Below are 25,145 nucleotides of genomic sequence, written 5' to 3' on the forward strand. Positions count from 1 at the left end.
ACTACATGTTTCGGTTCCTAGTGCACCTTCATCAGAATAAAAACCATAGGCTAGTAAAAAAATGGTGAAGTGATAATTTGCATGTCGCAATGTCAACAAGGTGAGTAATTATAAATAGAAAATAAAAGATGATATGAAAGTAAACTTTAAAAAGAATGTTAAATAAAATTTGTGTATTAATAATGTGTTAAATCAACTTTCCAGAGGTTACTGCTTCCAAGTTGGCTTCACCCAGAGTTACATGCTTTCTAATTGGCTTTGGTCTGCCAGAAGTACTACTTCCAATCAGGTTCACCCGACAGAGATGCTCCCAAATGGCTTTGCAACGACAGACGGTACGTGCTTCCAATTAGCTTCACAAATTGTGAAATGCAAATTATCACTTGCGGATTTTGTACTCTTCTGTAGTTTTAGTTCTGATTTAGAATTTATCAAATACATTCTTTAACTGGTTTTAACAAGAGTTATATGAACCATTCCTATTGGAAACCTTTCCTTCAAGTTAGAAAGACCCCAAAGGATGACTGGGGAATAGAAATATGGTCACGCTTGGTCTTCTTCAGACTGGCAGTGGGGCTTCTGTTTGGAAGTGCAGGATGTATGAATTCGCAGCCATGTCCGGTCAGAATGGGGACGTTAAATCCAATGCCTTGTGTAGAGTGCCAAGCTGCATACATGTTAATAACCTTTGCAACAACTCTGAGGGATACGGAGAATTAATCAAACAATTATATCCTTCAGCCACAGTAATAGTTATCTGAAAAAGAAATAGACACTTTTCAATTTTCTGTCATATTTTAAGAAACTGAAATAGGCAACAAATAGCAAACTGGGAATTACAATTAAAGGAGAGAAACTTTCCAAAATAATCATTTTTCCCTTCCTTAAACTTGACATGTCCTTCCAGAAAACATTAAATTGTAATAAGATTATAAAAACCATGGGAATTTACAAGATCTTAAATAAAAAAGTTTATAAATCTATATAATAGTTCTTTCTTACCTTTAAAATTCAACTCCAATGGCCATTTCCAACATCAATCTGTAAGGACAAGCTGTAATGCTAACCTGAAATATATAATGCTTAGTCATTCAAAATAGTTAGAAAAGAATCTTTGTTGCTATACTTATGTTCATTATATAGAAATAGGTGATATATAGCATATCAAGGTAAAAGACGATGCAGAGAACACATCAATGTGACGAAACCCAACAACACAAACAAATATGACTTCTATGTAATCAATTCAAATCTTTTAAACATTTATATGAGGACTTTGTCCCCAATAACAGTGGAAAAATCAATAAAACAAAAAATAAATATAAAAATAAATATACAAATGTAATCAAAATAATTAACTTTTTTAGTTTCCCGCATTTGTGCAGAAATCTTTTCTCTTCTTGTTAACAACTCACAATGGCAAACAATCCTACCAAGTTTGAGAGCTTTCTGTCAAATGGTCTTAGGAGTTGCATTCATAAGGTGACACTGTTACAATACTCAAAATAAATAGTCAAAGTCCCATAGAAATGGCCAGGTCTAAATAATGGTATATGGCCTTTTTTAGGCGACCATACGGTATGGGATTTTTCTTATTGTTGAAGGCCGTACCGTTGCCTATAATTGCTTTCATCCACTTCATTTGAACTTTGGTGGACAGTTGTCTCGTTGGCAATCATACCACATCTCCATATTTTTATAACTATACATGATGGGAAACAATCCCATTACGTATGGGAGCTTTCTGTAAGAGTCTCAAGAGTTGTGGTGTTCAGGTGTTTTATGGTCATAATACTTAAAATTGCAATCAACATCCCATCACTTCTTTAATAATAGTCGAATCAAAATAGTGGTATATTATGGTCAACTACACGATGGAAAACAATTTGACCAAGTATGAAGGCTTTCCGTCTAATCCCATATCCCGCTTATCATTGTAATAATAACCCTTGTAATTTCATGTCTACTCCCAAACTGTTTCCCGCACAATACTTTCCCTTTCCCATGTCACGGTTATAAAAAATCGGCCAATCCCACTTCACACTTGGACCCCATGCCAGGCTTCTGTCATAAAAACTCACAGGCGTAACAAAATTCAAGGGCATTTACATAATCTGTAATCAACAAGTTCATAAATCTATGCAATGGTTCTTTCTTACCTTAAAAGTCAGCTCCAATGATCATTCTAAACCTCAACCCATACTGAAAAGCAGTAATTATTGCTAGCCTGAAAAAGTAAAATGCTTAGTCAATAAAAATTCTTAAAAAATAAATAGAATCGGTGTTGGAATATTGCTTGCATATTATTGTGGATTTATTTATTTTCTTGGGCACCATTTTATTTTATATTAAGGAACAATTGTATTTTTGTGGGTACTTCTTTTCGTGGTTTTGCCAAAGTCTGCATACAAAAATTAAGTCTTTACAATGACATCTATGTAACCAATTCAAATCTTTAGAACATTTAGTCAAGAAAAAAACAACATTTTACCTCTTACAACTTTAAGCCTTGAGCACATTTTATTTCATTTAAACTTATTTTACAATAATAAAAGGAGTAGGCCTGGTAAGACCCCTTTTTGGCCCTAAAATATAGCATTTTTACAAATTTGTTAAAATGTAAACTTTTAGCTATTTATTGCAAAGAAGAATACTTCTGTTCCATTAATATGGGCTGATTTTGTCAATACAATGCACATGCATTGGGTAATAACATCAGAAAATCCATGCAATATTACTGAAATCTTCACAATTTTAGCATTTGTGCTAATTTTACGGTGGTTTTTGTCTTAAATGGAAGTGCCCGCATTTGTGTTCCGTCTTAATATTTAAATATATGTTGTACTTGATGATAATACATAACATATATAAAGGTTGAGACTGAACACAATTGCATCCACTTTCATTTTAGACAAAAACCATCTGAAAAGTGACATTTTATGGATTATTTGATAGATTTTTCGTATTTTAGCCTCTATTTGAGTGTCTTTAATGACCAAATCAGTCCAAATCTTTTACATACACTAATTGAATCGACTGAAGTAGACACTTGCGTGTTTAAAAAATGTCAAAAATCTTTCATTAGATGTACTTCGAATATTAGGCCAAAACGAGCCCTTACCAGACCTTCTTTGTTTAAATAGAGGAATTATATACCTACTTGTATATTAGAAATATTATACCACCAAGTCTTACTCCCCATTCATGAAAACATTGGCACTAATATAACCTAAAAAGGAATTAGAATTGACACAAATTATATATTTTACAAATCTGTTAAATTGCCAACCTAAATTTTTTTTTAAATTCTGTATTCTAATTGCATAATAGTGAGTTATCTCCCACTGAAAGAAACATTCTTGCTGTTTATTGTACTAGTCTCTCCTTGAAGGATAAAATTCTATCTCAGGATTTACTTTTCACGTTATAAAATTTTATTTGTGTACCTGGAAAACATTTGTCAAACTGATAAATTATCTATTTCTGTGTTGTAAATGTGCAAAATAAGAAAAACTAATTGCATAATAGTGAGTTATCTCCCACTGAAAGAAACATTCTTGCTGTTTATTGTACTAGTCTCCCCTTGAAGGATTAAATTCTATCTCAGGATTTACTTTTCACGTTATAAAATTTTATTTGTGTACCTGGAAAACATTTGTCAAACTGATAAATTATCTATTTCTGTGTTGTAAATGTGCAAAATAAGAAAAATGTGTGTTGCCTTATGTACTTTATCACATTTTTCTAGATAATGTGCAGAAATTGGTTGGCTTAAATATACTTACGTTATTTCTTTCATGTCATGGCCTCAGACTTGGGTGAAGATTAATGTAATAATTAATCTTCCTTGGAGCTTCAATATAGAAAGAAAAAACTGGCATTAATGGCAGCGAACATCATTGGTCAATTGCCCTTTTAGACTATATATCATTCATTATTTTCATTTTAAATAGTAATGAAGACAGTTAAATGATATAATAATTATTTCCAAAATTAATGTGTGCTTCGAATTATCAGAAAATGGTGGCTAAGTTAACCAAAACAATCTGATGTGTACATTTTGAACAGAAAACAATCTAAATCAAGCCATATTTTCCCAATTACTTAAAAAAAAAATGCAGATAAATATGTATATATCCAAATTGTCAATGTTAAGCGACTATTTGTTGTAATAATTATTTCAGAAATTAATGTGATGCATGTTTTATGTCAAATCCTAAATTGGGGTATAAATATATTTAATATTACAATACATTCTTATTAAAATATATTTTATAAGAGTATAAATTTGACAAAGAAATTTTGGACCATTTTGTAATGAAATTTCAAGCAGTTTTACCAGGAGAAAACTGATTTTAAATACCTAACAAATATTATCATAGTTTAAAGTACAATTGTAATAACCAAATACTTACATGTTATTTATCTCCAATTTTCAATGAAATAATCTTCATCTTCTGCGACTGAAACTTGGTAAGGCCTGCTACTTTAAGCATCTTGTCCTGGTCTTCACCAATGGCTCTATTTTCAGGGTCTTTGCTGTAAACATCTTCTTCATAGTATCTGAAACAAAAACAAAATTATTTTAGACAGCTGCTGGTAAACTCAAATAAAATATACATATATTCAACATTGAGCCAAATAAAAACCAAAACAGTTCAAAAATATCAAACCAAATATAAAACTTTTAATAAAGTTTGCTTATTTAAAAAATAAAACTTTTTTCAAAATATTTAGAAAGAAAAAACTTGCATTAATGGCAGCCAACATCATTAGTCAATTGCTCTTTTTGACTATATATCATTAACTATTTTTGTTTAAATCTTTATTTTAATCAGTAATGAAGACGGTTTAATGATATAATCATTATTTTCGAAATTAATGTGTGCGTCAAATGATCACAAGTTGGTGGCTATTCAAAACAATCTGATGTTTACACTTGAACAGAAATGATTAAAATTCAACTGAATTTCAAACAATCTAAATCAGGTCATATTTTCCCCAATTACTAAATGAAAAATGCAGATGAATATGTAAATTTCCAGGGAAAAACTGATTTTAATGACCTAACAAATATGAACATAGTTTTAAGTACAATTATATTGCTTGCATATTATTGTGGATTTATTTATTTTCTTGGGCACCAATTTATTTTATATTAAGGAACAATTGTATTTTTGTGGGTACTTCATTTCGTGGTTTTGCCAAAGTCTGCATACAAAAATTAAGTCTTTACAATGACATCCATGTAACCAATTCAAATCTTTAGAACATTTAGTCAAGAAAAAAACAACATTTTACCTCTTACAACTTTAAGCCTTGAGCACATTTTATTTCCTTTAAACTTATTTTATAATAATAAAAGGAGTAGGCCTGGTAAGACCCCTTTTTGGCCCCAAAATATAGCATTTTTACAAATTTGTTAAAGTGTAAACTTTTAGCTATTTATTGCAAAGAAGAAAACTTCTGTTCCATTAATATGGGCCAATTTTGACAATACAATGCACATGCATCGGGTAATAACATCAGAAATTCATGCAATATTACAGAAATCTTCACAATTTTAGCATTTGTGCTAATTTTATGGTGGTTTTTGTCTAAAATGGAAGTGGCCGCATTTGTAATCCGTCTTAATATTTAAATATATGTTGTATTTGATGATAATACATAACATATAAAAAGGTTGAGACTGAACACGAATGCGGCCACTTTCATTTTAGACAGAAACCTTCTGAAAATAAATTTTATGGATTATTTGATAGATTTTTCGTATTTAAGCCTCTATTTGAGCATCTTTAATGACCAAATCAGTCCAAATCTTTTACATACACTAATTGATTGACTGAAGTAGACACTTGTGTGTTTAAAAAATGTCAAAAATCTTTCATTAGATGTACTTCTAATATTAGGCCAAAACGAGCCCTTACCAGACCTTCTCCTTTGTTTAAATAGAGGAATTATATACCTACTTGTATATTAGAAATATTATACCACCAAGTCTTACTCCCCATTCATGAAAACATTGGCACTAATATAACCTAAAAAGGAATTAGAATTGAGACAAATTATATATTTTACAAATCTGTTAAATTGCCAACCTAAATTTTTTTTTAAATTCTGTATTCTAATTGCATAATAGTGAGTTATCTCCCACTGAAAGAAACATTCTTGCTGTTTATTGTACTAGTCTCCCCTTGAAGGATTAAATTCTATCTCAGGATTTACTTTTCACGTTATAAAATTTTATTTGTGTACCTGGAAAACATTTGTCAAACTGATAAATTATCTACTTCTGTGTTGTAAATGTGCAAAATAAGAAAAATGTGTGTTGCCTTATGTACTTTATCACATTTTTCTAGATAATGTGCAGAAATTGGTTGGCTTAAATATACTTACGTTATTTCTTTCATGTCATGGCCTCAGACTTGGGTGAAGATTAATGTAATAATTAATCTTCCTTGGAGCTTCAATATATAGAAAGAAAAAACTGGCATTAATGGCAGCGAACATCATTGGTCAATCGCCCTTTTAGACTATATATCATTCATTATTTTCATTTTAAATAGTAATGAAGACAGTTAAATGATATAATAATTATTTCCAAAATTAATGTGTGCTTCGAATTATCAGAAAATGGTGGCTAAGTTAACCAAAACAATCTGATGTGTACATTTTGAACAGAAAACAATCTAAATCAAGCCATATTTTCCCAATTACTTAAAAAAAAAAATGCAGATAAATATGTATATATCCAAATTGGCAATGTTAAGCGACTATTTGTTGTAATAATTATTTCAGAAATTAATGTGATGCATGTTTTATGTCAAATCCTAAATTGGGGTATAAGTATATTTAATATTACAATACATTCTTATTAAAATATATTTCATAAGAGTATAAATTTGACAAAGAAATTTTGGACCCTTTTGTAATGAAATTTCAAGCAGTTTTTCCAGGAGAAAACTGATTTTAAATACCTAACAAATATTATCATAGTTTAAAGTACAATTGTAATAACCAAATACTTACATGTTATTTATCTCCAATTTTCAATGAAATAATCTTCATCTTCTGCGACTGAAACTTGGTAAGGCCTGCTACTTTAAGCATCTTGTCCTGGTCTTCGCCAATGGCTCTATTTTCAGGGTCTTTGCTGTAAACATCTTCTTCATAGTATCTGAAACAAAAACAAAATTATTTTAGACAGCTGCTGGTAAACTCAAATAAAATATACATATATTCAACAGTGAGCCAAAAAAAAAACCAAAACAGTTCAAAAATATCAAACCAAATATAAAACTTTTAATAAAGTTTGCTTATTTAAAAAATAAAACTTTTTTCAAAATATTTAGAAAGAAAAAACTTGCATTAATGGCAGCCAACATCATTAGTCAATTGCTCTTTTTGACTATATATCATTAACTATTTTCGTTTAAATCTTTATTTTAATCAGTAATGAAGACGGTTTAATGATATAATCATTATTTTCGAAATTAATGTGTGCGTCAAATGATCACAAGTTGGTGGCTATTCAAAACAATCTGATGTTTACACTTGAACAGAAATGATTAAAATTCAACTGAATTTCAAACAATCTAAATCAGGTCATATTTTCCCCAATTACTAAATGAAAAATGCAGATGAATATGTAAATTTCCAGGGAAAAACTGATTTTAATGACCTAACAAATATGAACATAGTTTTAAGTACAATTATATTGCTTGCATATTATTGTGGATTTATTTATTTTCTTGGGCACCAATTTATTTTATATTAAGGAACAATTGTATTTTTGTGGGTACTTCATTTCGTGGTTTTGCCAAAGTCTGCATACAAAAATTAAGTCTTTACAATGACATCCATGTAACCAATTCAAATCTTTAGAACATTTAGTCAAGAAAAAAACAACATTTTACCTCTTACAACTTTAAGCCTTGAGCACATTTTATTTCCTTTAAACTTATTTTATAATAATAAAAGGAGTAGGCCTGGTAAGACCCCTTTTTGGCCCCAAAATATAGCATTTTTACAAATTTGTTAAAGTGTAAACTTTTAGCTATTTATTGCAAAGAAGAAAACTTCTGTTCCATTAATATGGGCCGATTTTGACAATACAATGCACATGCATCGGGTAATAACATCAGAAATTCATGCAATATTACAGAAATCTTCACAATTTTAGCATTTGTGCTAATTTTATGGTGGTTTTTGTCTAAAAAGGAAGTGGCCGCATTTGTGTTCTGTCTTAATATTTAAATATATGTTGTATTTGATGATAATACATAACATATAAAAAGGTTGAGACTGAACACGAATGCAGCCACTTTCATTTTAGACAAAAACCTTCTGAAAAGTGACATTTTATGGATTATTTGATAGATTTTTCGTATTTAAGCCTCTATTTGAGCATCTTTAATGACCAAATCAGTCCAAATCTTTTACATACACTAATTGATTGACTGAAGTAGACACTTGTGTGTTTAAAAAATGTCAAAAATCTTTCATTAGATGTACTTCGAATATTAGGCCAAAACGAGCCCTTACCAGACCTTCTCCTTTGTTTAAATAGAGGAATTATATACCTACTTGTATATTAGAAATATTATACCACCAAGTCTTACTCCCCATTCATGAAAACATTGGCACTAATATAACCTAAAAAGGAATTAGAATTGAGACAAATTATATATTTTACAAATCTGTTAAATTGCCAACCTAAATTTTTTTAAAAATTCTGTATTCTAATTGAATAATAGTGAGTTATCTCCCACTGAAAGAAACATTCTTGCTGTTTATTGTACTAGTCTCCCCTTGAAGGATAAAATTCTATCTCAGGATTTACTTTTCACGTTATAAAATTTTATTTGTGTACCTGGAAAACATTTGTCAAACTGATAAATTATCTACTTCTGTGTTGTAAATGTGCAAAATAAGAAAAATGTGTGTTGCCTTATGTACTTTATCACATTTTTCTAGATAATGTGCAGAAATTGGTTGGCTTAAATATACTTACGTTATTTCTTTCATGTCATGGCCTCAGACTTGGGTGAAGATTAATGTAATAATTAATCTTCCTTGGAGCTTCAATATAGAAAGAAAAAACTGGCATTAATGGCAGCGAACATCATTGGTCAATTGCCCTTTTAGACTATATATCATTCATTATTTTCATTTTAAATAGTAATGAAGACAGTTAAATGATATAATAATTATTTCAAAAATTAATGTGTGCTTCGAATTATCAGAAAATGGTAGATAAGTTAAAGAAAACAATCTGATGTGTACATTTTGAACAGAAATAATTAAAAATTAACTGAATTTCAAACAATCTAAATCAGGTCATATTTTTCATAAATACTTAAAAAAAAATGCAGATAAATATGTATATATCCAAATTGTCAATGTTAAGCGACTATTTCTTGTAATAATTATTTCAGAAATTAGTGTGATGAATGTTTTATGTCAAATCCTAAATTGGGGTATAAGTATATTTAATATTACAATACATTCTTATTAAAATATATTTCATAAGAGTATAAATTTGACAAAGAAATTTTGGACCATTTTGTAATGAAATTTCAAGCAGTTTTTCCAGGAGAAAACTGATTTTAAATACCTAACAAATATTATCATAGTTTAAAGTACAATTGTAATAACCAAATACTTACATGTTATTTATCTCCAATTTTCAATGAAATAATCTTCATCTTCTGCGACTGAAACTTGGTAAGGCCTGCTACTTTAAGCATCTTGTCCTGGTCTTCGTCAATGGCTCCATTTTCGGGTCTTTGCTGTTAACATCTTCTTCATAGTATCTGAAACAAAAACAAAATTATTTATAGACAGATGCTAATAAACTCAAATAAAATTTACATATATTCAACAGTGAGCCAAAAAAAAAGACAGTTCAAAAATATCAAACCAAATATAAAACTTTTAATGATGTTTGCTTATTTAAAAAATAAAACTTTTTTCAAAATATTTAGAAAGAAAAAACTGGCATTAATGGCAGCCAACATCATTGGTCAATTGCTCTTTTTGACTATATATCATTAACTATTTTCATTTCAAATCTTTATTTTAATCAGTAATATCGGTTTAACGATATAATCATTATTTTCGAGATTAATGTGTGCGTCAAATTATCACAAGTTGGTGGCTATTCAAAACAATCTGAAGTATACACTTGAACAGAAATGATTAAAATTCAACTGAATTTCAAACAATCTAAATCAGGTCATATTTTCCCAAAATCAGGTCATATTTTCCCAATCACTTGTAGAAAAATGCAGATGAATATGTAAATTTTCAGGGAAAAACTGATTTTAATGACCTAACAAATATGAACATAGTTTTAAGTACAATTGTATAGCCAAATACTTACATGCTACTCATTTCCTATCTTCAATGAAACAATCTTCATGTTCTGTGACTGACTGGAACTTGGTAAGGCCTGCTACTGTAATAGAACTAAAATTATAATTAGACTAAAATTAAATATACTTTCCTTTAATTTTCTTTTCCTGGTCTTCGTCAATGGCTCCATTTTCGGGGTCTTTGCTGTAAACATCTTCTTCATAGCATCTGAATCAAAAAACAAAATTATTTATAGACAGATGCTGATAAACTCAAATAAAATTTACATATATTCAACAGTGAGCAAAAAAAAAAAAAAAGTTCAAAAATATCAAACCAAATATAAAACTTTTAATAAAGTTTGCTTATTTAAAAAATAAAACTTTTTTCAAAATATTTAGAAAGAAAAAACTGGCATTAATGGCAGCCAACATCATTGGTCAATTGCTCTTTTTGACTATATATCATTAACTATTTTCATTTTAAATCTTTATTTTAATCAGTAATGAAGACGGTTTAATGATATAATCATTATTTTCGAAATTAATGTGTGCGTCAAATTATCACAAGTTGGTGGCTATTCAAAACAATCTGATGTATACACTTGAACAGAAATGATTAAATTTCAACCGAATTTCAAACAATCTAAATCAGGTCATATTTTCCCAATTACTTGTAGAAAAATGCAGATGAATATGTAAATTTCCAGGGAAAAACTGATTTTAATGACCTAACAAATATGAACATAGTTTTAAGTACAATTGTATAGCCAAATACTTACATGCTACTCATTTCCTATCTTCAATGAAACAATCTTCATGTTCTGTGACTGACTGGAACTTGGTAAGGCCTGCTACTGTAATAGAACTAAAATTATAATTAGACTAAAATTAAATATACTTTCCTTTAATTTTCTTTTCCTGGTCTTCGTCAATGGCTCCATTTTCGGGGTCTTTGCTGTAAACATCTTCTTCATAGCATCTGAATCAAAAAACAAAATTATTTATAGACAGATGCTGATAAACTCAAATAAAATTTACATATATTCAACAGTGAGCAAAAAAAAAAGACAGTTCAAAAATATCAAACCAAATATAAAACTTTTAATAAAGTTTGCTTATTTAAAAAATAAAACTTTTTTCAAAATATTTAGAAAGAAAAAACTGGCATTAATGGCAGCCAACATCATTGGTCAATTGCTCTTTTTGACTATATATCATTAACTATTTTCATTTTAAATCTTTATTTTAATCAGTAATGAAGACGGTTTAATGATATAATCATTATTTTCGAAATTAATGTGTGCGTCAAATTATCACAAGTTGGTGGCTATTCAAAACAATCTGATGTATACACTTGAACAGAAATGATTAAATTTCAACCGAATTTCAAACAATCTAAATCAGGTCATATTTTCCCAATTACTTGTAGAAAAATGCAGATGAATATGTAAATTTCCAGGGAAAAACTGATTTTAATGACCTAACAAATATGAACATAGTTTTAAGTACAATTGTATAGCCAAATACTTACATGCTACTCATTTCCTATCTTCAATGAAACAATCTTCATGTTCTGTGACTGACTGGAACTTGGTAAGGCCTGCTACTGTAATAGAACTAAAATTATAATTAGACTAAAATTAAATATACTTTCCTTTAATTTTCTTTTCCTGGTCTTCGTCAATGGCTCCATTTTCGGGGTCTTTGCTGTAAACATCTTCTTCATAGCATCTGAATCAAAAAACAAAATTATTTATAGACAGATGCTGATAAACTCAAATAAAATTTACATATATTCAACAGTGAGCAAAAAAAAAAGACAGTTCAAAAATATCAAACCAAATATAAAACTTTTAAATAAAGTTTGCTTATTTAAAAAATAAAACTTTTTTCAAAATATTTAGAAAGAAAAAACTGGCATTAATGGCAGCCAACATCATTGGTCAATTGCTCTTTTTGACTATATATCATTAACTATTTTCATTTTAAATCTTTATTTTAATCAGTAATGAAGACGGTTTAATGATATAATCATTATTTTCGAAATTAATGTGTGCGTCAAATTATCACAAGTTGGTGGCTATTCAAAACAATCTGATGTATACACTTGAACAGAAATGATTAAATTTCAACCGAATTTCAAACAATCTAAATCAGGTCATATTTTCCCAATTACTTGTAGAAAAATGCAGATGAATATGTAAATTTCCAGGGAAAAACTGATTTTAATGACCTAACAAATATGAACATAGTTTTAAGTACAATTGTATAGCCAAATACTTACATGCTACTCATTTCCTATCTTCAATGAAACAATCTTCATGTTCTGTGACTGACTGGAACTTGGTAAGGCCTGCTACTGTAATAGAACTAAAATTATAATTAGACTAAAATTAAATATACTTTCCTTTAATTTTCTTTTCCTGGTCTTCGTCAATGGCTCCATTTTCGGGGTCTTTGCTGTAAACATCTTCTTCATAGCATCTGAATCAAAAAACAAAATTATTTATAGACAGATGCTGATAAACTCAAATAAAATTTACATATATTCAACAGTGAGCAAAAAAAAAAAAGACAGTTCAAAAATATCAAACCAAATATAAAACTTTTAATAAAGTTTGCTTATTTAAAAAATAAAACTTTTTTCAAAATATTTAGAAAGAAAAAACTGGCATTAATGGCAGCCAACATCATTGGTCAATTGCTCTTTTTGACTATATATCATTAACTATTTTCATTTTAAATCTTTATTTTAATCAGTAATGAAGACGGTTTAATGATATAATCATTATTTTAGAAATTAATGTGTGCGTCAAATTATCACAAGTTGGTGGCTATTCAAAACAATCTGATGTATACACTTGAACAGAAATGATTAAATTTCAACCGAATTTCAAACAATCTAAATCAGGTCATATTTTCCCAATTACTTGTAGAAAAATGCAGATGAATATGTAAATTTCCAGGGAAAAACTGATTTTAATGACCTAACAAATATGAACATAGTTTTAAGTACAATTGTATAGCCAAATACTTACATGCTACTCATTTCCTATCTTCAATGAAACAATCTTCATGTTCTGTGACTGACTGGAACTTGGTAAGGCCTGCTACTGTAATAGAACTAAAATTATAATTAGACTAAAATTAAATATACTTTCCTTTAATTTTCTTTTCCTGGTCTTCGTGAATGGCTCCATTTTCGGGGTCTTTGCTGTAAACATCTTCTTCATAGCATCTGAATCAAAAAACAAAATTATTTATAGACAGATGCTGATAAACTCAAATAAAATTTACATATATTCAACAGTGAGCAAAAAAAAAAAAAAGACAGTTCAAAAATATCAAACCAAATATAAAACTTTTAATAAAGTTTGCTTATTTAAAAAATAAAACTTTTTTCAAAATATTTAGAAAGAAAAAACTGGCATTAATGGCAGCCAACATCATTGGTCAATTGCTCTTTTTGACTATATATCATTAACTATTTTCATTTTAAATCTTTATTTTAATCAGTAATGAAGACGGTTTAATGATATAATCATTATTTTCGAAATTAATGTGTGCGTCAAATTATCACAAGTTGGTGGCTATTCAAAACAATCTGATGTATACACTTGAACAGAAATGATTAAATTTCAACCGAATTTCAAACAATCTAAATCAGGTCATATTTTCCCAATTACTTGTAGAAAAATGCAGATGAATATGTAAATTTCCAGGGAAAAACTGATTTTAATGACCTAACAAATATGAACATAGTTTTAAGTACAATTGTATAGCCAAATACTTACATGCTACTCATTTCCTATCTTCAATGAAACAATCTTCATGTTCTGTGACTGACTGGAACTTGGTAAGGCCTGCTACTGTAATAGAACTAAAATTATAATTAGACTAAAATTAAATATACTTTCCTTTAATTTTCTTTTCCTGGTCTTCGTCAATGGCTCCATTTTCGGGGTCTTTGCTGTAAACATCTTCTTCATAGCATCTGAATCAAAAAACAAAATTATTTATAGACAGATGCTGATAAACTCAAATAAAATTTACATATATTCAACAGTGAGCAAAAAAAAAAGACAGTTCAAAAATATCAAACCAAATATAAAACTTTTAATAAAGTTTGCTTATTTAAAAAATAAAACTTTTTTCAAAATATTTAGAAAGAAAAAACTGGCATTAATGGCAGCCAACATCATTGGTCAATTGCTCTTTTTGACTATATATCATTAACTATTTTCATTTTAAATCTTTATTTTAATCAGTAATGAAGACGGTTTAATGATATAATCATTATTTTCGAAATTAATGTGTGCGTCAAATTATCACAAGTTGGTGGCTATTCAAAACAATCTGATGTATACACTTGAACAGAAATGATTAAATTTCAACCGAATTTCAAACAATCTAAATCAGGTCATATTTTCCCAATTACTTGTAGAAAAATGCAGATGAATATGTAAATTTCCAGGGAAAAACTGATTTTAATGACCTAACAAATATGAACATAGTTTTAAGTACAATTGTATAGCCAAATACTTACATGCTACTCATTTCCTATCTTCAATGAAACAATCTTCATGTTCTGTGACTGACTGGAACTTGGTAAGGCCTGCTACTGTAATAGAACTAAAATTATAATTAGACTAAAATTAAATATACTTTCCTTTAATTTTCTTTTCCTGGTCTTCGTCAATGGCTCCATTTTCGGGGTCTTTGCTGTAAACATCTTCTTCATAGCATCTGAATCAAAAAACAAAATTATTTATAGACAGATGCTGATAAACTCAAATAAAATTTACATATATTCAACAGTGAGCAAAAAAAAAAGACAGTTCAAAAATATCAAACCAAATATAAAACTTTTAATAAAGTTTGCTTATTTAAAAAATAAAACTTTTTTCAAAATATTTAGAAAGAAAAAACTGGCATTAATGGCAGCCAACATCATTTGTCAATTGCTCTTTTTGACTATATATCATTAACTATTTTCATTTTAAATCTTTATTTTAATCAGTAATGAAGACGGTTTAATGATATAATCATTATTTTCGAAATTAATGTGTGCGTCAAATTATCACAAGTTGGTGGCTATTCAAAACAATCTGATGTATACACTTGAACAGAAATGATTAAATTTCAACCGAATTTCAAACAATCTAAATCAGGTCATATTTTCCCAATTACTTGTAGAAAAATGCAGATGAATATGTAAATTTCCAGGGAAAAACTGATTTTAATGACCTAACAAATATGAACATAGTTTTAAGTACAATTGTATAGCCAAATACTTACATGCTACTCATTTCCTATCTTCAATGAAACAATCTTCATGTTCTGTGACTGACTGGAACTTGGTAAGGCCTGCTACTGTAATAGAACTAAAATTATAATTAGACTAAAATTAAATATACTTTCCTTTAATTTTCTTTTCCTGGTCTTCGTCAATGGCTCCATTTTCGGGGTCTTTGCTGTAAACATCTTCTTCATAGCATCTGAATCAAAAAACAAAATTATTTATAGACAGATGCTGATAAACTCAAATAAAATTTACATATATTCAACAGTGAGCAAAAAAAAAAAGACAGTTCAAAAATATCAAACCAAATATAAAACTTTTAATAAAGTTTGCTTATTTAAAAAATAAAACTTTTTTCAAAATATTTAGAAAGAAAAAACTGGCATTAATGGCAGCCAACATCATTGGTCAATTGCTCTTTTTGACTATATATCATTAACTATTTTCATTTTAAATCTTTATTTTAATCAGTAATGAAGACGGTTTAATGATATAATCATTATTTTCGAAATTAATGTGTGCGTCAAATTATCACAAGTTGGTGGCTATTCAAAACAATCTGATGTATACACTTGAACAGAAATGATTAAATTTCAACCGAATTTCAAACAATCTAAATCAGGTCATATTTTCCCAATTACTTGTAGAAAAATGCAGATGAATATGTAAATTTCCAGGGAAAAACTGATTTTAATGACCTAACAAATATGAACATAGTTTTAAGTACAATTGTATAGCCAAATACTTACATGCTACTCATTTCCTATCTTCAATGAAACAATCTTCATGTTCTGTGACTGACTGGAACTTGGTAAGGCCTGCTACTGTAATAGAACTAAAATTATAATTAGACTAAAATTAAATATACTTTCCTTTAATTTTCTTTTCCTGGTCTTCGTCAATGGCTCCATTTTCGGGGTCTTTGCTGTAAACATCTTCTTCATAGCATCTGAATCAAAAAACAAAATTATTTATAGACAGATGCTGATAAACTCAAATAAAATTTACATATATTCAACAGTGAGCAAAAAAAAAAAGACAGTTCAAAAATATCAAACCAAATATAAAACTTTTAATAAAGTTTGCTTATTTAAAAAATAAAACTTTTTTCAAAATATTTAGAAAGAAAAAACTGGCATTAATGGCAGCCAACATCATTGGTCAATTGCTCTTTTTGACTATATATCATTAACTATTTTCATTTTAAATCTTTATTTTAATCAGTAATGAAGACGGTTTAATGATATAATCATTATTTTCGAAATTAATGTGTGCGTCAAATTATCACAAGTTGGTGGCTATTCAAAACAATCTGATGTATACACTTGAACAGAAATGATTAAATTTCAACCGAATTTCAAACAATCTAAATCAGGTCATACTTTCCCAATTACTTGTAGAAAAATGCAGATGAATATGTAAATTTCCAGGGAAAAACTGATTTTAATGACCTAACAAATATGAACATAGTTTTAAGTACAATTGTATAGCCAAATACTTACATGCTACTCATTTCCTATCTTCAATGAAACAATCTTCATGTTCTGTGACTGACTGGAACTTGGTAAGGCCTGCTACTGTAATAGAACTAAAATTATAATTAGACTAAAATTAAATATACTTTCCTTTAATTTTCTTTTCCTGGTCTTCGTCAATGGCTCCATTTTCGGGGTCTTTGCTGTAAACATCTTCTTCATAGCATCTGAATCAAAAAACAAAATTATTTATAGACAGATGCTGATAAACTCAAATAAAATTTACATATATTCAACAGTGAGCAAAAAAAAAAAAGACAGTTCAAAAATATCAAACCAAATATAAAACTTTTAATAAAGTTTGCTTATTTAAAAAATAAAACTTTTTTCAAAATATTTAGAAAGAAAAAACTGGCATTAATGGCAGCCAACATCATTGGTCAATTGCTCTTTTTGACTATATATCATTAACTATTTTCATTTTAAATCTTTATTTTAATCAGTAATGAAGACGGTTTAATGATATAATCATTATTTTCGAAATTAATGTGTGCGTCAAATTATCACAAGTTGGTGGCTATTCAAAACAATCTGATGTATACACTTGAACAGAAATGATTAAATTTCAACCGAATTTCAAACAATCTAAATCAGGTCATATTTTCCCAATTACTTGTAGAAAAATGCAGATGAATATGTAAATTTCCAGGGAAAAACTGATTTTAATGACCTAACAAATATGAACATAGTTTTAAGTACAATTGTATAGCCAAATACTTACATGCTACTCATTTCCTATCTTCAATGAAACAATCTTCATGTTCTGTGACTGACTGGAACTTGGTAAGGCCTGCTACTGTAATAGAACTAAAATTATAATTAGACTAAAATTAAATATACTTTCCTTTAATTTTCTTTTCCTGGTCTTCGTCAATGGCTCCATTTTCGGGGTCTTTGCTGTAAACATCTTCTTCATAGCATCTGAATCAAAAAACAAAATTATTTATAGACAGATGCTGATAAACTCAAATAAAATTTACATATATTCAACAGTGAGCAAAAAAAAAAAAAGACAGTTCAAAAATATCAAACCAAATATAAAACTTTTAATAAAGTTTGCTTATTTAAAAAATAAAACTTTTTTCAAAATATTTAGAAAGAAAAAACTGGCATTAATGGCAGCCAACATCATTGGTCAATTGCTCTTTTTGACTATATATCATTAACTATTTTCATTTTAAATCTTTATTTTAATCAGTAATGAAGACGGTTTAATGATATAATCATTATTTTCGAAATTAATGTGTGCGTCAAATTATCACAAGTTGGTGGCTATTCAAAACAATCTGATGTATACACTTGAACAGAAATGATTAAATTTCAACCGAATTTCAAACAATCCAAATCAGGTCATATTTTCCCAATTACTTGTAGAAAAATGCAGATGAATATGTAAATTTCCAGGGAAAAACTGATTTTAATGACCTAACAAATATGAACATAGTTTTAAGTACAATTGTATAGCCAAATACTTACATGCTACTCATTTCCTATCTTCAATGAAACAATCTTCATGTTCTGTGACTGACTGGAACTTGGTAAGGCCTGCTACTGTAATAGAACTAAAATTATAATTAGACTAAAATTAAATATACTTTCCTTTAATTTTCTTTTCCTGGTCTTCGTCAATGGCTCCATTTTCGGGGTCTTTGCTGTAAACATCTTCTTCATAGCATCTGAATCAAAAAACAAAATTATTTATAGACAGATGCTGATAAACTCAAATAAAATTTACATATATTCAACAGTGAGCAAAAAAAAAAAAGACAGTTCAAAAATATCAAACCAAATATAAAACTTTTAATAAAGTTTGCTTATTTAAAAAATAAAACTTTTTTCAAAATATTTAGAAAGAAAAAACTGGCATTAATGGCAGCCAACATCATTGGTCAATTGCTCTTTTTGACTATATATCATTAACTATTTTCATTTTAAATCTTTATTTTAATCAGTAATGAAGACGGTTTAATGATATAATCATTATTTTCGAAATTAATGTGTGCGTCAAATTATCACAAGTTGGTGGCTATTCAAAACAATCTGATGTATACACTTGAACAGAAATGATTAAATTTCAACCGAATTTCAAACAATCTAAATCAGGTCATATTTTCCCAATTACTTGTAGAAAAATGCAGATGAATATGTAAATTTCCAGGGAAAAACTGATTTTAATGACCTAACAAATATGAACATAGTTTTAAGTACAATTGTATAGCCAAATACTTACATGCTACTCATTTCCTATCTTCAATGAAACAATCTTCATGTTCTGTGACTGACTGGAACTTGGTAAGGCCTGCTACTGTAATAGAACTAAAATTATAATTAGACTAAAATTAAATATACTTTCCTTTAATTTTCTTTTCCTGGTCTTCGTCAATGGCTCCATTTTCGGGGTCTTTGCTGTAAACATCTTCTTCATAGCATCTGAATCAAAAAACAAAATTATTTATAGACAGATGCTGATAAACTCAAATAAAATTTACATATATTCAACAGTGAGCAAAAAAAAAAAAGACAGTTCAAAAATATCAAACCAAATATAAAACTTTTAATAAAGTTTGCTTATTTAAAAAATAAAACTTTTTTCAAAATATTTAGAAAGAAAAAACTGGCATTAATGGCAGCCAACATCATTGGTCAATTGCTCTTTTTGACTATATATCATTAACTATTTTCATTTTAAATCTTTATTTTAATCAGTAATGAAGACGGTTTAATGATATAATCATTATTTTAGAAATTAATGTGTGCGTCAAATTATCACAAGTTGGTGGCTATTCAAAACAATCTGATGTATACACTTGAACAGAAATGATTAAATTTCAACCGAATTTCAAACAATCTAAATCAGGTCATATTTTCCCAATTACTTGTAGAAAAATGCAGATGAATATGTAAATTTCCAGGGAAAAACTGATTTTAATGACCTAACAAATATGAACATAGTTTTAAGTACAATTGTATAGCCAAATACTTACATGCTACTCATTTCCTATCTTCAATGAAACAATCTTCATGTTCTGTGACTGACTGGAACTTGGTAAGGCCTGCTACTGTAATAGAACTAAAATTATAATTAGACTAAAATTAAATATACTTTCCTTTAATTTTCTTTTCCTGGTCTTCGTGAATGGCTCCATTTTCGGGGTCTTTGCTGTAAACATCTTCTTCATAGCATCTGAATCAAAAAACAAAATTATTTATAGACAGATGCTGATAAACTCAAATAAAATTTACATATATTCAACAGTGAGCAAAAAAAAAAAAGACAGTTCAAAAATATCAAACCAAATATAAAACTTTTAATAAAGTTTGCTTATTTAAAAAATAAAACTTTTTTCAAAATATTTAGAAAGAAAAAACTGGCATTAATGGCAGCCAACATCATTGGTCAATTGCTCTTTTTGACTATATATCATTAACTATTTTCATTTTAAATCTTTATTTTAATCAGTAATGAAGACGGTTTAATGATATAATCATTATTTTCGAAATTAATGTGTGCGTCAAATTATCACAAGTTGGTGGCTATTCAAAACAATCTGATGTATACACTTGAACAGAAATGATTAAATTTCAACCGAATTTCAAACAATCTAAATCAGGTCATATTTTCCCAATTACTTGTAGAAAAATGCAGATGAATATGTAAATTTCCAGGGAAAAACTGATTTTAATGACCTAACAAATATGAACATAGTTTTAAGTACAATTGTATAGCCAAATACTTACATGCTACTCATTTCCTATCTTCAATGAAACAATCTTCATGTTCTGTGACTGACTGGAACTTGGTAAGGCCTGCTACTGTAATAGAACTAAAATTATAATTAGACTAAAATTAAATATACTTTCCTTTAATTTTCTTTTCCTGGTCTTCGTTAATGGCTCCATTTTCGGGGTCTTTGCTGTAAACATCTTCTTCATAGCATCTGAATCAAAAAACAAAATTATTTATAGACAGATGCTGATAAACTCAAATAAAATTTACATATATTCAACAGTGAGCAAAAAAAAAAGACAGTTCAAAAATATCAAACCAAATATAAAACTTTTAATAAAGTTTGCTTATTTAAAAAATAAAACTTTTTTCAAAATATTTAGAAAGAAAAAACTGGCATTAATGGCAGCCAACATCATTGGTCAATTGCTCTTTTTGACTATATATCATTAACTATTTTCATTTTAAATCTTTATTTTAATCAGTAATGAAGACGGTTTAATGATATAATCATTATTTTCGAAATTAATGTGTGCGTCAAATTATCACAAGTTGGTGGCTATTCAAAACAATCTGATGTATACACTTGAACAGAAATGATTAAATTTCAACCGAATTTCAAACAATCTAAATCAGGTCATATTTTCCCAATTACTTGTAGAAAAATGCAGATGAATATGTAAATTTCCAGGGAAAAACTGATTTTAATGACCTAACAAATATGAACATAGTTTTAAGTACAATTGTATAGCCAAATACTTACATGCTACTCATTTCCTATCTTCAATGAAACAATCTTCATGTTCTGTGACTGACTGGAACTTGGTAAGGCCTGCTACTGTAATAGAACTAAAATTATAATTAGACTAAAATTAAATATACTTTCCTTTAATTTTCTTTTCCTGGTCTTCGTCAATGGCTCCATTTTCGGGGTCTTTGCTGTAAACATCTTCTTCATAGCATCTGAATCAAAAAACAAAATTATTTATAGACAGATGCTGATAAACTCAAATAAAATTTACATATATTCAACAGTGAGCAAAAAAAAAAAAGACAGTTCAAAAATATCAAACCAAATATAAAACTTTTAATAAAGTTTGCTTATTTAAAAAATAAAACTTTTTTCAAAATATTTAGAAAGAAAAAACTGGCATTAATGGCAGCCAACATCATTGGTCAATTGCTCTTTTTGACTATATATCATTAACTATTTTCATTTTAAATCTTTATTTTAATCAGTAATGAAGACGGTTTAATGATATAATCATTATTTTAGAAATTAATGTGTGCGTCAAATTATCACAAGTTGGTGGCTATTCAAAACAATCTGATGTATACACTTGAACAGAAATGATTAAATTTCAACCGAATTTCAAACAATCTAAATCAGGTCATATTTTCCCAATTACTTGTAGAAAAATGCAGATGAATATGTAAATTTCCAGGGAAAAACTGATTTTAATGACCTAACAAATATGAACATAGTTTTAAGTACAATTGTATAGCCAAATACTTACATGCTACTCATTTCCTATCTTCAATGAAACAATCTTCATGTTCTGTGACTGACTGGAACTTGGTAAGGCCTGCTACTGTAATAGAACTAAAATTATAATTAGACTAAAATTAAATATACTTTCCTTTAATTTTCTTTTCCTGGTCTTCGTGAATGGCTCCATTTTCGGGGTCTTTGCTGTAAACATCTTCTTCATAGCATCTGAATCAAAAAACAAAATTATTTATAGACAGATGCTGATAAACTCAAATAAAATTTACATATATTCAACAGTGAGCAAAAAAAAAAAAAGACAGTTCAAAAATATCAAACCAAATATAAAACTTTTAATAAAGTTTGCTTATTTAAAAAATAAAACTTTTTTCAAAATATTTAGAAAGAAAAAACTGGCATTAATGGCAGCCAACATCATTGGTCAATTGCTCTTTTTGACTATATATCATTAACTATTTTCATTTTAAATCTTTATTTTAATCAGTAATGAAGACGGTTTAATGATATAATCATTATTTTCGAAATTAATGTGTGCGTCAAATTATCACAAGTTGGTGGCTATTCAAAACAATCTGATGTATACACTTGAACAGAAATGATTAAATTTCAACCGAATTTCAAACAATCTAAATCAGGTCATATTTTCCCAATTACTTGTAGAAAAATGCAGATGAATATGTAAATTTCCAGGGAAAAACTGATTTTAATGACCTAACAAATATGAACATAGTTTTAAGTACAATTGTATAGCCAAATACTTACATGCTACTCATTTCCTATCTTCAATGAAACAATCTTCATGTTCTGTGACTGACTGGAACTTGGTAAGGCCTGCTACTGTAATAGAACTAAAATTATAATTAGACTAAAATTAAATATACTTTCCTTTAATTTTCTTTTCCTGGTCTTCGTCAATGGCTCCATTTTCGGGGTCTTTGCTGTAAACATCTTCTTCATAGCATCTGAATCAAAAAACAAAATTATTTATAGACAGATGCTGATAAACTCAAATAAAATTTACATATATTCAACAGTGAGCAAAAAAAAAAAAGACAGTTCAAAAATATCAAACCAAATATAAAACTTTTAATAAAGTTTGCTTATTTAAAAAATAAAACTTTTTTCAAAATATTTAGAAAGAAAAAACTGGCATTAATGGCAGCCAACATCATTGGTCAATTGCTCTTTTTGACTATATATCATTAACTATTTTCATTTTAAATCTTTATTTTAATCAGTAATGAAGACGGTTTAATGATATAATCATTATTTTCGAAATTAATGTGTGCGTCAAATTATCACAAGTTGGTGGCTATTCAAAACAATCTGATGTATACACTTGAACAGAAATGATTAAATTTCAACCGAATTTCAAACAATCTAAATCAGGTCATATTTTCCCAATTACTTGTAGAAAAATGCAGATGAATATGTAAATTTCCAGGGAAAAACTGATTTTAATGACCTAACAAATATGAACATAGTTTTAAGTACAATTGTATAGCCAAATACTTACATGCTACTCATTTCCTATCTTCAATGAAACAATCTTCATGTTCTGTGACTGACTGGAACTTGGTAAGGCCTGCTACTGTAATAGAACTAAAATTATAATTAGACTAAAATTAAATATACTTTCCTTTAATTTTCTTTTCCTGGTCTTCGTCAATGGCTCCATTTTCGGGGTCTTTGCTGTAAACATCTTCTTCATAGCATCTGAATCAAAAAACAAAATTATTTATAGACAGATGCTGATAAACTCAAATAAAATTTACATATATTCAACAGTGAGCAAAAAAAAAAAAGACAGTTCAAAAATATCAAACCAAATATAAAACTTTTAATAAAGTTTGCTTATTTAAAAAATAAAACTTTTTTCAAAATATTTAGAAAGAAAAAACTGGCATTAATGGCAGCCAACATCATTGGTCAATTGCTCTTTTTGACTATATATCATTAACTATTTTCATTTTAAATCTTTATTTTAATCAGTAATGAAGACAGTTTAATGATATAATCATTATTTTCGAAATTAATGTGTGCGTCAAATTATCACAAGTTGGTGGCTATTCAAAACAATCTGATGTATACACTTGAACAGAAATGATTAAATTTCAACTGAATTTCAAACAATCTAAATCAGGTCATATTTTCCCAATTACTTGTAGAAAAATGCAGATGAATATGTAAATTTCCAGGGAAAAACTGATTTTAATGACCTAACAAATATGAACATAGTTTTAAGTACAATTGTATAGCCAAATACTTACATGCTACTCATTTCCTATCTTCAATGAAACAATCTTCATGTTCTGTGACTGACTGGAACTTGGTAAGGCCTGCTACTGTAATAGAACTAAAATTATAATTAGACTAAAATTAAATATACTTTCCTTTAATTTTCTTTTCCTGGTCTTCGTCAATGGCTCCATTTTCGGGGTCTTTGCTGTAAACATCTTCTTCATAGCATCTGAATCAAAAAACAAAATTATTTATAGACAGATGCTGATAAACTCAAATAAAATTTACATATATTCAACAGTGAGCAAAAAAAAAAGACAGTTCAAAAATATCAAACCAAATATAAAACTTTTAATAAAGTTTGCTTATTTAAAAAATAAAACTTTTTTCAAAATATTTAGAAAGAAAAAACTGGCATTAATGGCAGCCAACATCATTGGTCAATTGCTCTTTTTGACTATATATCATTAAC

General features: G+C 28.2%; 1 long non-coding RNA gene across 21 annotated transcripts; it reads right to left on the minus strand.

Moving 5' to 3' along the window:
- Positions 1-307: 307 nt before the first annotated feature.
- On the minus strand, positions 308-24,871 carry LOC127735073 (uncharacterized). Of its 21 annotated transcripts, none has more exons than XR_007998029.1 (13): positions 10,385-10,550; positions 9,669-9,815; positions 9,014-9,081; positions 8,587-8,655; positions 7,030-7,177; positions 6,397-6,464; positions 5,970-6,038; positions 4,416-4,563; positions 3,786-3,853; positions 3,157-3,229; positions 2,160-2,227; positions 1,003-1,067; positions 308-757 (listed from the first exon to the last, which is right to left on the minus strand). It is a non-coding gene; the product is annotated as an uncharacterized LOC127735073 (long non-coding RNA). The 21 variants fall into 21 exon arrangements; XR_007998027.1 differs by lacking the exon at positions 10,385-10,550 and adding an exon at positions 24,703-24,871 and having other exon boundaries at positions 309-757; positions 3,161-3,229; XR_007998028.1 differs by lacking the exon at positions 10,385-10,550 and adding an exon at positions 23,949-24,107 and having other exon boundaries at positions 309-757; positions 3,161-3,229.
- Between the last annotated feature and the right edge of the window lie 274 nt (positions 24,872-25,145).

This window comes from Mytilus californianus, unplaced genomic scaffold (genome assembly GCF_021869535.1).
Source record: "Mytilus californianus isolate M0D057914Y unplaced genomic scaffold, xbMytCali1.0.p SCAF_3, whole genome shotgun sequence".
NCBI lineage: Eukaryota > Metazoa > Mollusca > Bivalvia > Mytilida > Mytilidae > Mytilus > Mytilus californianus.